Consider the following 12,545-nt stretch of genomic DNA (forward strand, 5'->3'; position numbering starts at 1 on the left):
CCGGTGTCCCTCCCCCTCGCCTCCAGTCGCAGAGGGTGCCCGAAATGGAGGCGGCTCGCCAGCAGCCAGCGGCACCGGCCGCCTCGGGGCCAGACCCATGAGTTTTAAGCAGCCCTCTCGCTAGTGTGACAGGACTTCGTGGCCGCAGAGGAGGGGGGAGCCGTGCGGCGCGCACGTTCCCTCCCTCGGTGCCTCGCGTCGCCCCGTGGGCGATGTGACACCACAGGGGGCTGCAGGGCCGGCAGCCGAATTCACGCCATCACCCCCCACTAATCGAGCCTGGAGCGGTAGTCTCGTACACCCAGATAAAACACTGCCCAGGCTGAAGGGCGCGAGTGTATTACCATAGCCACAAACACTCCGATTCTCACAGCAGGGCCTCTCCAAAGTGTCACCCCTTGCCTAGCACCCGTCCCCGCGCGGCTCTCGGCTGGCGGAGGCTGCTGCCTGAAGTACAGGTTTCCCCACAGAGGGGCCCCTGTAGCTTGGCATTCTCGGTCTGTTTGGACTCTGTGTACTTAAGTTGGAGAAAGGGTCAGGATTTCATACTGAGGTATGGAGCTTTTCAGCGTATTTATTAGTTTTTTGTTTTCCTTGGCCTATGGGATGTTTGCAAGTTTGAACGCTAAGTCAGTAGGGTAAATATATTGCCTTTATTTTAATATGCTCACAGCTATCAGTACCCAGATACTATCTGGTTTTATTAAAGTATGTTATTAGATCTGTAGGATTTGGTATTTTAGTTAATTTTGCAATACACACAAATGTGGTCCAAATAGAAGTACGATATGTGACAGCAGGAGAGAATTTAAGACTTGCCAGTTCATCATACTCTGTTGGGTATTTGAAAATCATGCTTTGTTCTTTCAGCTTTGGCTGTCACTTGTCATTAACCATCAAAAACAATGCAGACCCTAAAATCAGGGCCTTTTTTTTTTTCTGTAAGTGGGTAAGCACACTAAAACATAGCTTTTTTCTGCAGTTAATAATAATCACAGTTACTGGCTCAGCAGCACTGACAGAAGTAAACATTTGTTTTGTCAGTTAAGTAAACACATATGACTCAGGGGCTACATAGGCTCGTATTCTGTAAGACGTACAGTCTACACATAGGAGCTTGCATTGGGATCGGCAATAATTCAGCATGTCAACAGATTCAGATCTACAGCTGGGATAAATCAGTAGTTCACCGGACCTTTCATAAGCCGAGAACTGGGCCTCGCAATCTCATATAGTCTGTAGGAAACCGGTATGGACAATCATTTTACAAACTGTATGAGATGCAAAACAACTCCACCATAAGTCTAAAGCATACATCATATAAGTTTGCAGCTCTGAAGTGACTTGCATAAAACGTCAGATGCCGAGAATCAAGACTCGTAACAATATCTCCAGTCATATGTTAGCTATATGAACAATTTTGATTGAATAACAAAATTGTTATTAAGTCTAATACTAGAAGATGTTCATGGTTCTGATAGTTTTATATTTCTAACGGGCTATTCTTTGGTTTTAACTATATAAAACAATGTTTTAAAATGCAGTCTCAAATCTATTTACATACCAGATTTTCTTTCTTCTTATATTTTGAAAAGCTTGACATTAATTACTGCAATTGGGAACAAAGAGGTCCAATGTAAAAATACTAAATTATAGGTTCCGATCTACAGAAAGAACATAAGCTTGACAGCTAAAGTTTCTCCTTCAATATATATTTTTAATTTACCCTCTTTATTGGTAAATATTTTTGTAAATATTATTTTTGAATAGTTTAATAGGAAAATTGTAGTACAAGAAAAAATTACAGTGCTGGACATTATGCATTGCAATAGACAAAAATGATTTTACAAATTAAATTCCACAACAATCACTAAAGTTCAAATTATTTGATTTGTCTTAACATATGGATTAATAATAACATTACAGTGAATCATAAAATAACTATAAACTTACATTATGTGTCGATTTTGAAAATAACTATTTTCCTTTTTTATCTGATAGGGTCTGTAATGTTCTGATTTAATACTATTATGAAGTACAATGTAAATGGCTAAAAGAATCATTCCAAATATATTTTAAATAAGTTATTGAAATTTTGAAAATTGTTAATTTTGATGTGCTATTGCAGCCTTTTAATAAAAGGCAATTCTGTACAAAACTGGCATATTTCCATGCTTTGCTAGTTCAAAAATGTGGCAGTTTTGCATCCATTTACTACATGCAGCTACATTACTTTCAAGTAGTATTTCAATAATTTTAAGGATTTTACTTTTTAAACAATTGTAACTTTTAAACACACTAGTTCATTTCATGAGCTGGACATGTTTCAGGGCTTCAGCTGCAGCACTGGATCTTCCTGGTTTTCCAGGAATACTGAGTTGTATTTTATAACTAAATGTACCATCTGATACTGATGATGAGATTAGGAAAATTCAGCAGTTAAAATTCCACCATCCAGGTGTGACTTCTTCAAGAAAACAAACAGCTTTTGCAGTGTTTGAATCAAGGCAATTTCAGTAACATAGTTTTGTCACTTCTGATTCCAGATTATGTGCGTTTCTTGAAAACAGCTCGATACATTTCAGTGACTAAGAAGAGGCCGAACTTGGGACCATCACTACTGAACTGCAAACCAGTAAACATTTTATTCTCTGTCTCTGAAAAGAAACAGATGAATTTAAAAATTAACTTCTGAATATTACACTTGCTTCAATTTAGAAGGTATTAAAGGAGTGGGTAAAATTAAACTGAAGAGCAGTGTTTCCCTTCTGTCGTGAAGCTCTTATAAACCCATCTCAGCTTGTTCTACCAACCCGTCCTTTATAACTATTACCTTAATTATTTTGTTTCTGGATTCTGACATTATCTTCAGTCAGACTCTTCATCAGCTCTTCATTAATTCATTATTTTTGTCCCAAAGAATGTTGAAGAGCTCCATTTTAATTGTGTGATATCTTGAAATTAAGTCACATTTTATAGATTCTTGCTAAGCCAAAGGTCCCTTGGTTTCTCCTCTAGCCAGATACTAACTGTTAAATATTTTCTGATGCTAATCCAGTTTCAGTGGCTGATGAAAGACTTTAAAAACATATCCTGGATATGAACGTCAGAGTCTAAAATCTTTTGATGTTGTCTTCAGTGATGAAAAGATCTGTCCAAAACCAGAACATAACAATTCAACAAAAGTAAACTCTTCTATAATGTAGTTGATAGGCTTGATCATAGTGGTTGGAGGTATACAGACCTACTCTCCTGTTACACCTGTATATCCTTTTTTTGAATGCGGGATAATTCAGGTGTGGTTGAACCCTTCTGCAGAGAAACAGAAAAAGAGAAAATCCAAAGGAGCAAATTGTATGTTTTCTTATCCTCCATGGAACTTAAGCAGATCTCCTGCTGGAGAAAGAAGGATGGAAATGGCAATTTTGACAAGCAGCTTTATTCTTCTGGCTGTCACTATTTGTAATGTGGCAGTAATTAGATTGCAGTGGTAAATACTAGCAGCTCAAAGAGAAGGACGGCTCTAGGATAATTTATTTTTAAAAATTACTTTTTATTTAGCACTATTTCTATTTGTTTTCAGGCATCATGTTAAATAGTGAGAAATCAAAAAGGCACAAAGCCATAAAATAAATGTGAGATTCACACTATTTGCTTATTTTAGGGTATACAATTTAAGCTTCAGTTTTTCAGGACATTCTGTGTATCAGATCTCCTAAGGTTGTGTAGAGCCTGCCTACAGTTGACTTCTGCACAGGCGAGATTGTCCATCAGCCTGTTGTCACTAGGGACTGTGTTCATTAAAAAAAAAAAAAAAAGTAGTCACCTTCAGAGATTTCCTAATACATTTGGGTTGCTGTCAAAAAGATGTCTCGCTGTTTTGAAGTAATTTAATGCAGGATCACACTGGTATGCATATGCATACATATTATAACAATACCTATTTCTATTTAGTTCTGTAAGAAAAATGTTTGGTTTAGATTTTTCTATAGGAATTAATTGGAAATTGAGTGAAAACAAAACAAAACAAACAAAAAAACAAAACACCAAAAATAAGCTCCAGATAGGCACTTTGATTGTGTTTTTTTTAACTTCTGTTGTGACTTCTTAAAATTTTTAGATTATTTACATTTCACTCTCATATCTACTCAGACAGACCTACCTATTTTATGCCAGTCATCTGTCCTCCGCCAAATTCCAGAAGGAGCAGTGTTATCATCTTCAGATGTCATGCTTTTCAGGGCTACATACAAGCCAGAAGATCAGCTAATCCAGACTTGCCAAGAAAAAGACCACTTTCTCTGCAAAACTTTCACAAATTAAACAAAACTCTGAAAAATACTTATCTGCCTTCCAAAAAAAGGTATTCTATGCATGTATGTGTTATAAACAGAGAAGGAGAGCACAAAACTTAATGACATACCCTCAGATCTTTACTGAAAGCACATCTAATTAACATAATTAATAGTAATGACCATCAATATAAAACTCAAAGATTAATATCATTCAACTACCAATGTTTCAATTACATTTAAGAGGAAGGGTAGATCATGGGTGATGACCATGAAAATACCTGAGTTTTTTCCTCACTTTTGTTTTTCACATGAAGTGTAACAACATCTTCTAGCTTCACTAGAAGATGTGTTAATGTTCACCTTCCTACAGGGACCATGTTTTTCTTTGGCTTTATTTTTTTATTTTTTATTTTTTTTCAGTCAGAAAGGTTTGATATACAACAGTTTTTTCCTACCTCTTTGTTGATTTCCTTCAGGTTATGCACTATCTCAAATGTAGAATGGTATGATACAGAAAGCCCTGCTTAGCGATGCATCTTTCCATCTCTTTTCTGGCTTTGACTGAAGAGGAAAATAGGTCATGCCAATTTGAGATTTCAATCCCTGCACCAAAAAATTAGCTCCTTGCTGGTATTCCTAATTGCCACTCATCCTCAGCCCCTCAGTCCTAAAGTAATGCAGGAACAGGTGATGAGGCTACTGTAATGACAGATGCCCATTTCTTCGTTGGTACTGCATGTGTCTTGTGAATGCCCTGATACAACGGGACATACATGCATGTTTACTAATATTAAAATCACTTAGCACCTAATCACAAAGTACATCTCAGGCCAAAAGTATAAATACAGTCAAATATATATATATTTAAAAATCACTAAACAGTAGGTGATAACCAGTGGGATGCATGCCTGGCAGATAATTTGCTCTAACACCCTTGATGATGCAAAACTAAAAAGCAAACTAAATTCAAAGAGGACAAAAATAAAGTGAGAGATGGGTTAGATTTCAGATGAGGTCAGCTGATTGCTAATATCTTAAATCCTGCTTTGTGTGCCAGAAGCTAAGCCATAATGTTATCATTATATGCAGAGTTGGTAGAAGAAAGAATAGCAGCAGTAGTGAAGCAAGAATTTGAGTATTGACTTCCAGGTGCATGGAATAACTCTGTGATACAATAGAAGTGGTCTTTGGTGCACAAAATATTTATGTACTATGCAGTCAGTGAGACAAGGGAGGGAAAAAATATTTTTCAGTTATTTCTATCTTTCATCGTTGCCAATAAGGGAGTTTAAAAAAGAACATTTTAAATAAAATATAAATAATTCAGAGTAAATTGTAATCCAAATGTATTTTTTTCAGGCAGACTTGCAGAAATGAAGAGGTTTTTATTGAATGCTAAAACAAACTTAGAGTCACCTGAGAATGAAGCAGTGTAATTTACACAAAGCAGTTTAGCACAAAATGATCCTCAATGATCCAACTTCTTTAGTAAGCAGACATAAAATCATTGGACTTCAAAATTATGTTAATAAATTAATGATCAAATATGAACTATCAAGAGTGAGATTGATTTATATTCAAGCATTTTTTTTTTCCCTGGGAAAAAAAAGGAATTGAAAATTTTAATGTCAGTTTTGTAATAGTAAAGAATATACACCCTGGAGAACAAGAGAACTACTGTTTAGTTTCCCTTTTTACACTTGCATTCATTTTGAGTGCACAGAATTTTTCCTGAATATGACTGTATGCCATGCCCTTTTCAAATTTGCAAACACACTTCTAAACAACAGCAAGAATTGAAAAATATAACACACACACACCAGAACCATTCCAGTTTAGGACTGAGAATCAGTTGTTTTCTAAAGGATCTAAATGAAAAATTTACAGTTTAAAAAAAATCTGCTGCTATAAATGAAGTGAAAATACTTTATCAGAGAGTGTGGTAGTATAGGAATTACTAAATCATTTTTCTTTCAGCTAGTTTTTGTTGTTTTTCTGTTTTTTGTCGTTGTTTTTTCCAAACAGCCTGCTATATAGTGTATAGAAAGAGGCTTCAAACATTAATTATCCATTGAGATAAAAATTCTGTTATTAGCTTAGAATCATTTTACCTTGCGAGTACAATAATATTTGCAGATTCAAAATTGATTGGAAGTGGTAGTTTTCAGAGTGAAGGCTATTGTATAAACTTCATGAATGTAAAACAACACCAGTAAGTATTGCTTAAATAAATGTAACTTTTACCACAATTTTGTAAATAAACAACTGCTGATACGATCTTTTTCTTTTCCTACAGAACAAGCCTACTTTCTTCAAACAGTGCTTGACACAAAGAAAAACAGTGAGGGCGTAACGCTTCAGGTTAATAAAACTAAAAGATAGCAGCTGTAGCTGCCGCCTTGCACAGAGGCAAGATACTGCTCCCTACTGTAAGAAACTGCATTGGAGCCTTAACGTAAGAATAACCGCGTTGTCTGCAGAAAAGAGAAGCCATATCGATTTTTCTTCATTTACCCCAAACTGCTGTGTAAGCATGTTGTTACAACAGAAATGTACATTGAAGCACAGTAGCTATTAGAACTGTTTCAACAAATGGCAGTGACATACTATTTTTCTAGAAACAATGAGGCTGTCTACCTTGAGTATACATAGCATAACTTAACTACCACAAAGCGAAGAAAAAGTTCTCTTTGAAATTCAGAACTCTTGCATCATCACAGATCAATTATAACAAAACTAACCCAATAAAAACACAGTGAATCATAACACAAATGCAAGATTTTTTGAAAGAATGTGTTATAAAGTTAGCTTACAGTTAGAATGCAAGTCTGCTCTAAGGTAAGCTCTCACCTTTATGTGAGGTATTGCAGATAGGGGTTTTGTATTTAGACTGCCTAGGATGAATGCTAGATTTTGCAAAGTACAGTGATGTTTTTTCACAGTGAATAAGGTTGCTGTGATGTTTCTTAAACAAGTCCATTCACTTGAGTGTGGGCTCTGGCTCTTTGGTATCACCAGTGAAGCTCCTAGATGTACCATGGAATAGTTCCCTTAGATCCCATGGAGGATGTAGGTAGTGTCAGACTGCTATTATTTACCATCCTGATTTTACCCCTGTACAAACCACTTACTGATTGCTGCCACTAGGCAACGCAATGGTAAACATAAAAATGCTGCTCGGAGGCAGCTCTGCCTGAAATGGTGGCGGGTGTGTGCTATTCCAGGTTTTTTTAGTGCTATTACATTGATATTGAGTACTGTCCTGCTTTGAGCCAGGAGTAACAATATGGTTATATTTAACATCCAGTTTTTTTTTTTTTCTCTCAGCATGTTTTTCAGACTGGTTTAAACATACATGCTGTTTTGAAAGATGTGTTTGCATCTCTCTGGAATTCCTCCCTCTTTTTTTGATGACGTGGTGATATCGCTAGGTTTGTGTCTCTGCTGCATTGTGAAAAGCGTCCAGGAAGAGAACCATCAGGATAAAGAGAAAAAAAATTAAGCTTGTATGGGAAGCTGTGACTAGATGCTGTTGTTTTAGAGGTCTTATAATGTAAATGTCGTACAGTTGAAGTCCCATACTCTTTGGTATGTTCAGCTGTTTTGCACTGCTTCAAGTAAGCAAAACAGCTGTAAACCTAGCTTAGCTCTCCAATTAAGCTGAATTTATGGCATCTTTACAATACCAGTGCACAACAAAGCAGCTGGAGACATCAAGTAATTCTGATCCGAGCAATCCCTTTTTAGGGCTTTATTTGGCATTCTTTAGTCAGGCAAAACTTTGCCAGTTTGCCTAAGATTAAATTTAGAGGCCTCTGAGAGGCCTCTGAAGATTAAACAAAATTATACCATAGAACACATGTTCATAAATGCATAGACTTTAGATGTTTCAGTGTAACATTATATTTTGAGCAGATTAATCCAATTTGGGTGCCTAGTGAACTCAGAACTCTCACTAATTTCTGTAATTACCAGGATTGCATCTTCATTAATCTTGCCTCTTACATTTTTCCTTTTTTTTTTTTTTTAACAAAGAAGTAAATTGATTTTTCTTTCCAAAATAAATTTAATAATTGCATTCTGCCACAGTTCTTACACGTGTGAATTCTATTTGTGGATGACAAATCTCCTTTTGCCCTTAGCTACAAGAGTCCTGAAATATGGTCCTGAAATGCGGTCCTGAAATACCTGTTTATAAAAAGAAGCCACAGACATTAGTATGCTGATGTAAAGCTCAGCTCCTTAGTGCTTTTCTTTACGATTGTCAGCACAGAGGACAATTTGAAATAATTATTACTTTCTCTTTGCATCTGTTGTGTATTACGAGTCAGCTGCTTTTAAGTAGACCCAAACAGCAGAGCCTGCTTGTTCGTTCAGGGTGAGACTCCCTTGATCTCATAGGCAAGATCTGTACTAACAAATGTAACGTTAGGGTTAGTCACAGGTCTGAGAGCAGGTACCTATGGCTAAACTCTCTTCTGCCCCCCAAAAAAAAGAAAAAAAAAAGGTGATCTGGTCAATCCTGAATACTGGGAACAAACCCTGCCATGTACCAGCATCGGGACTGTGTCCAGGAGCTGACTGGCAGAGTGCTTGTTGCCTCAGGCCAGAGCTGTGCCTGCTAGTCTCATGCTGCAAAGCAGAATAGTTGCTGCTGTTGTATGCTGGTGTTTGTGCCTACACCTTCCCCCGTTTAGCACTCTGCACCTGTAGCTGTGCAGTAATGCAGTTACAATTGCATGAAAGCAGTGCATTTAGCAGTGAGGCTACAAATACTAAACAAGAAGTTGCAAGTTGAAAATAAACAGGCTCATTAGTCCAACTCAGGAAAGAGGCTGGTCCATGTTGGGATTGTTTCTGGGGCTTATTTCATGCTCCAGTGTGCCATGACCAGGGTCCAGCAGATGGATCTCGCCTGTGCTTGGGGACTACCCTTGTCACTGACCTACAGCATCAGCTTCATAAATTCATGTGAGAATGAGTTGTATGTATTTATATTGCTATACATGCAAAAATCCTGAATTACTTTAGAAGCAGTGCCTTGGTCCAGAGCTTTCATTTTGAGTCTCTTCCTTTGGAGATGCTGTTCCATCCGTATATAAACCTGAATTTAGCAATTAAACCAGTACTTCTGCTTCCTGGGTCCATAAGAAATACAAGACTGGGTTCAATCATACATGTACAAGACTGGGTTTAGAAGTTCTCTCTTTGGGAAGATTTGATTCCAGAATTCCAGTTCTAACATTTCTCTGATAATCTGAAGTCTGCTACATGAGTATGCTGTATTATACATTAAAAAATATGACTGAACACATGGGGGGAATGAATTGCTATATGTAGCAATTAATGATTAATGCGGTTTTGTACAGCATTAACTTTATTCTGGCATATCATAAATCAGTGGTACCAAGTACATGCACTCGTACCACAATTACTGTGCATGAGTGCATGACATCTAATCCGGTGTCTTAGAGGCATGGGCTTTTTCAGATGATACAGTTGCATACAGCAACACGCTCAGAAGTTAGTGAGGCATTATAAGCTTGATATGCATTCTTATTTTGCATTTCTTCTTAATAAAATTCATGTTTTAAATATAACCAATCCTTCCTGTTACTCAAATTAAAGCTACAGTCCAGAAAAGAATCAGAATATTTTCTGAATTCTGTAGGATCAGTTGCAACCTCAGCCACTTTGTAAATCAATATCTATATTGTGTGATATGTTAAATAAGTACAGCTTGTCTTTTACAGATTATCTCCTCTCATTGACTGTCAAATGAAACACAACAAAAATGTTAAAAAAAAAAAAAAAAAAAAAAAGGATTCCTCCGTAATAGTTGCATGAGTAGTTGTCCGCTTACTCCAAAGATCAGTAAAATGTTTGGCAAGAAAAGCATGGACTGAGCACGAGTACTCATTCACATGTCAAAGCCAAAATTGAAAACACAGTTCAGTGGAGTGCAAGGACGAGAGTGCCGGAAAGGCACTGCTGTAAATGTGTACTACAAAACTGTACCACTCTCCACCTTCTCTATTGCTTTCATGCACAGCCCAACTACATTTCTGTAAAACAACGTGCATGAATGCAACTCAGGAATGTGTATGTCTTCTGCGAGCAGACACAGAGCCAAACACCAACCCCTGTATCAAAGTACAGACTTACTGCACAGAATGAAGAGCAATTGCAGCTACTGAGAAAAAGCATGTTTTTCTCCCTCCCAGGTTATCTAAAAGCTTTATTTGTAGCACAAAAGTGTGTTTTAAACGTGACTTTGACCATATTAAATCTTGCAAACTAAATATATATATTTATACGGCTATATAGTGGTGGAGTTTAAGCTTTCTGAAGTTTAAACTTAATGCCATACTTTAGAGGTCAAAAGTAGGGGATTAGTTCAAAATCAAATTGTGTGAAGTTCTGTATATTTAAGTCACTGCCTGACACCTCCCCATACCTTCAGAATAAGCAGTGTGGGGACCCCAGAGTAATAAGCACAGCTGTTAAGACCCTGTCTGGTCATAAGCAAACGTCAAGAGTGTCCTTTTTCATATGGCTATTAGGTAAGTCAGGGCATATATACACTGGCACAAGGCCTTAATGTTGGCCAGGCATTAAGAAAAAAGTGCCTCCATGTAGATGGCTTTTTACACTGATGCTGAATAACTTGCAGTGGAAGACACAGTGATATGGAACAAGGAGGATGACTGTCGAGGGGTGAGACGTTATCAGAAACTTGTAACATATATTTGTTCTTGGGTATGTGTGCTTGAGAGAGAGAGAGACTGTGATATTGTAACTTTTTAGCTGAGAAAATGCTGGAGTATGTCTCTTGGGCAACACCCCATTGTGAAGAATTATTTCTTATCTAAGTTTATATTAAAAAGACAAACAAACAAACAAAACCAGAATGGTTCTTAATACCTTCTAAGATAAGAAAACTCAAAGGTGCTTCAACCCTTTTAAAAAAAAATCTAGTCTTTTTTCCCCTCACACATACATTGATGGCTTTAGCCAATACCTAGCACTTAATAGACCTTTTAAAATGAATATCTCAACGTGACTAAACTACAGTAAAGTTGATACGAAATCACGATCCGCCCTTTGGAGATAGGGTAACTGGTTCTAAGACATAAAGACCAAAGTGTAAAACTTGTTACCATAAATCGGAACATCTGCCGACAATATTTAATAACAAACAGGTGATGTAAGTGTTCACAGGACTGAAAACATCAAAGGTCTTAAGTTCTGCGGAGATAGATGCCCAAGTCTGAAAACACTGTTTAAGTTCATGTTTAGCTTCCAAACACTTCAAACTTGCATAATTATATTTACTTATCTGCATGTGTTTACAGACAATTTATTATTATTTTTTTTTTAGAATTTCATATTTGAGACAAGGCTACTTTTTTCAATAGATTTGCTTTTTGCTTCTTCTAGAAGAGGAGTTAATTCTGGGCTAACAAATTTCAAGACCATTTAATAATGCATGAATTTTCCTCTTATGAAGCTAGATAGTTTTTCCATCACTTGTACTTCAGTATTTCTGAAACCAGGTGTTAATTTTCAGGGGGATAGGAGGTTTCCAAGCAGCTGCCAGGACTAATATAGCAGCCAGCAGTAAACGCTGAATAAGCTTAGGTACAAAATGTATACCATCTGGTTTCAGGAGCCTCTAGCCAAAAATGTGAGGCCAATTCCTTTCATGTCCAGAAATCTTCCCGTTCACTGGGAATTATGAAATGGATCTTACCTTTGCATTACCTTTTAATTCACAATTCCGAGGAAGATTTGAATAATGGTCTTAAAATGTTGTATAACTATAAAATGGGAAAATAAGTAATATGCTCAGGTTTCATAATAAGAAAGATGAACGCTATTTGACAGGCTGAGATCAAAGTCCTTGCTCAGCCTCACAGTAGTCCAGTTTTCCAAGCTGGTGTTTCTCAAAGTCAGTAATAGCTACCTGTGCTCAACACAGAGACAAAGTCCCTCAGAGGAATTGACTCCCTAGACCAGTAAAGTCAATAAGGAGATATGAAATGAAGCCCTGAAGGATGGATTTAAGACCAGGGAAGTGAGGAATGAGGTCTGTCTTGTCTTTCAGTGAGGAAATCCTTCTGGGTTCCTTAGGTGTCTGAAGAGAACAACTGTTCTACATAAAATATAGCTTTACTGCAAAAATTGATAAAAGAGTAACTTAAGTGTCTTCTTATCCGCAGACACAAACATGAAGGCATATATATAGTT

At 36.9% G+C, this 12,545-nt stretch overlaps 1 long non-coding RNA gene across 2 annotated transcripts; it reads left to right on the forward strand.

Moving 5' to 3' along the window:
• Positions 1–99: 99 nt before the first annotated feature.
• LOC118164805 lies at positions 100–9,588 on the forward strand. Of its 2 annotated transcripts, none has more exons than XR_004749678.1 (3): positions 100–553; positions 2,547–3,490; positions 4,772–9,588. It is a non-coding gene; the product is annotated as an uncharacterized LOC118164805 (long non-coding RNA). The 2 variants fall into 2 exon arrangements; XR_004749679.1 differs by having other exon boundaries at positions 6,592–9,588.
• Positions 9,589–12,545: the final 2,957 nt, after the last annotated feature.

Source organism: Oxyura jamaicensis, chromosome 3, assembly GCF_011077185.1.
Source record: "Oxyura jamaicensis isolate SHBP4307 breed ruddy duck chromosome 3, BPBGC_Ojam_1.0, whole genome shotgun sequence".
Lineage (NCBI taxonomy): Eukaryota > Metazoa > Chordata > Aves > Anseriformes > Anatidae > Oxyura > Oxyura jamaicensis.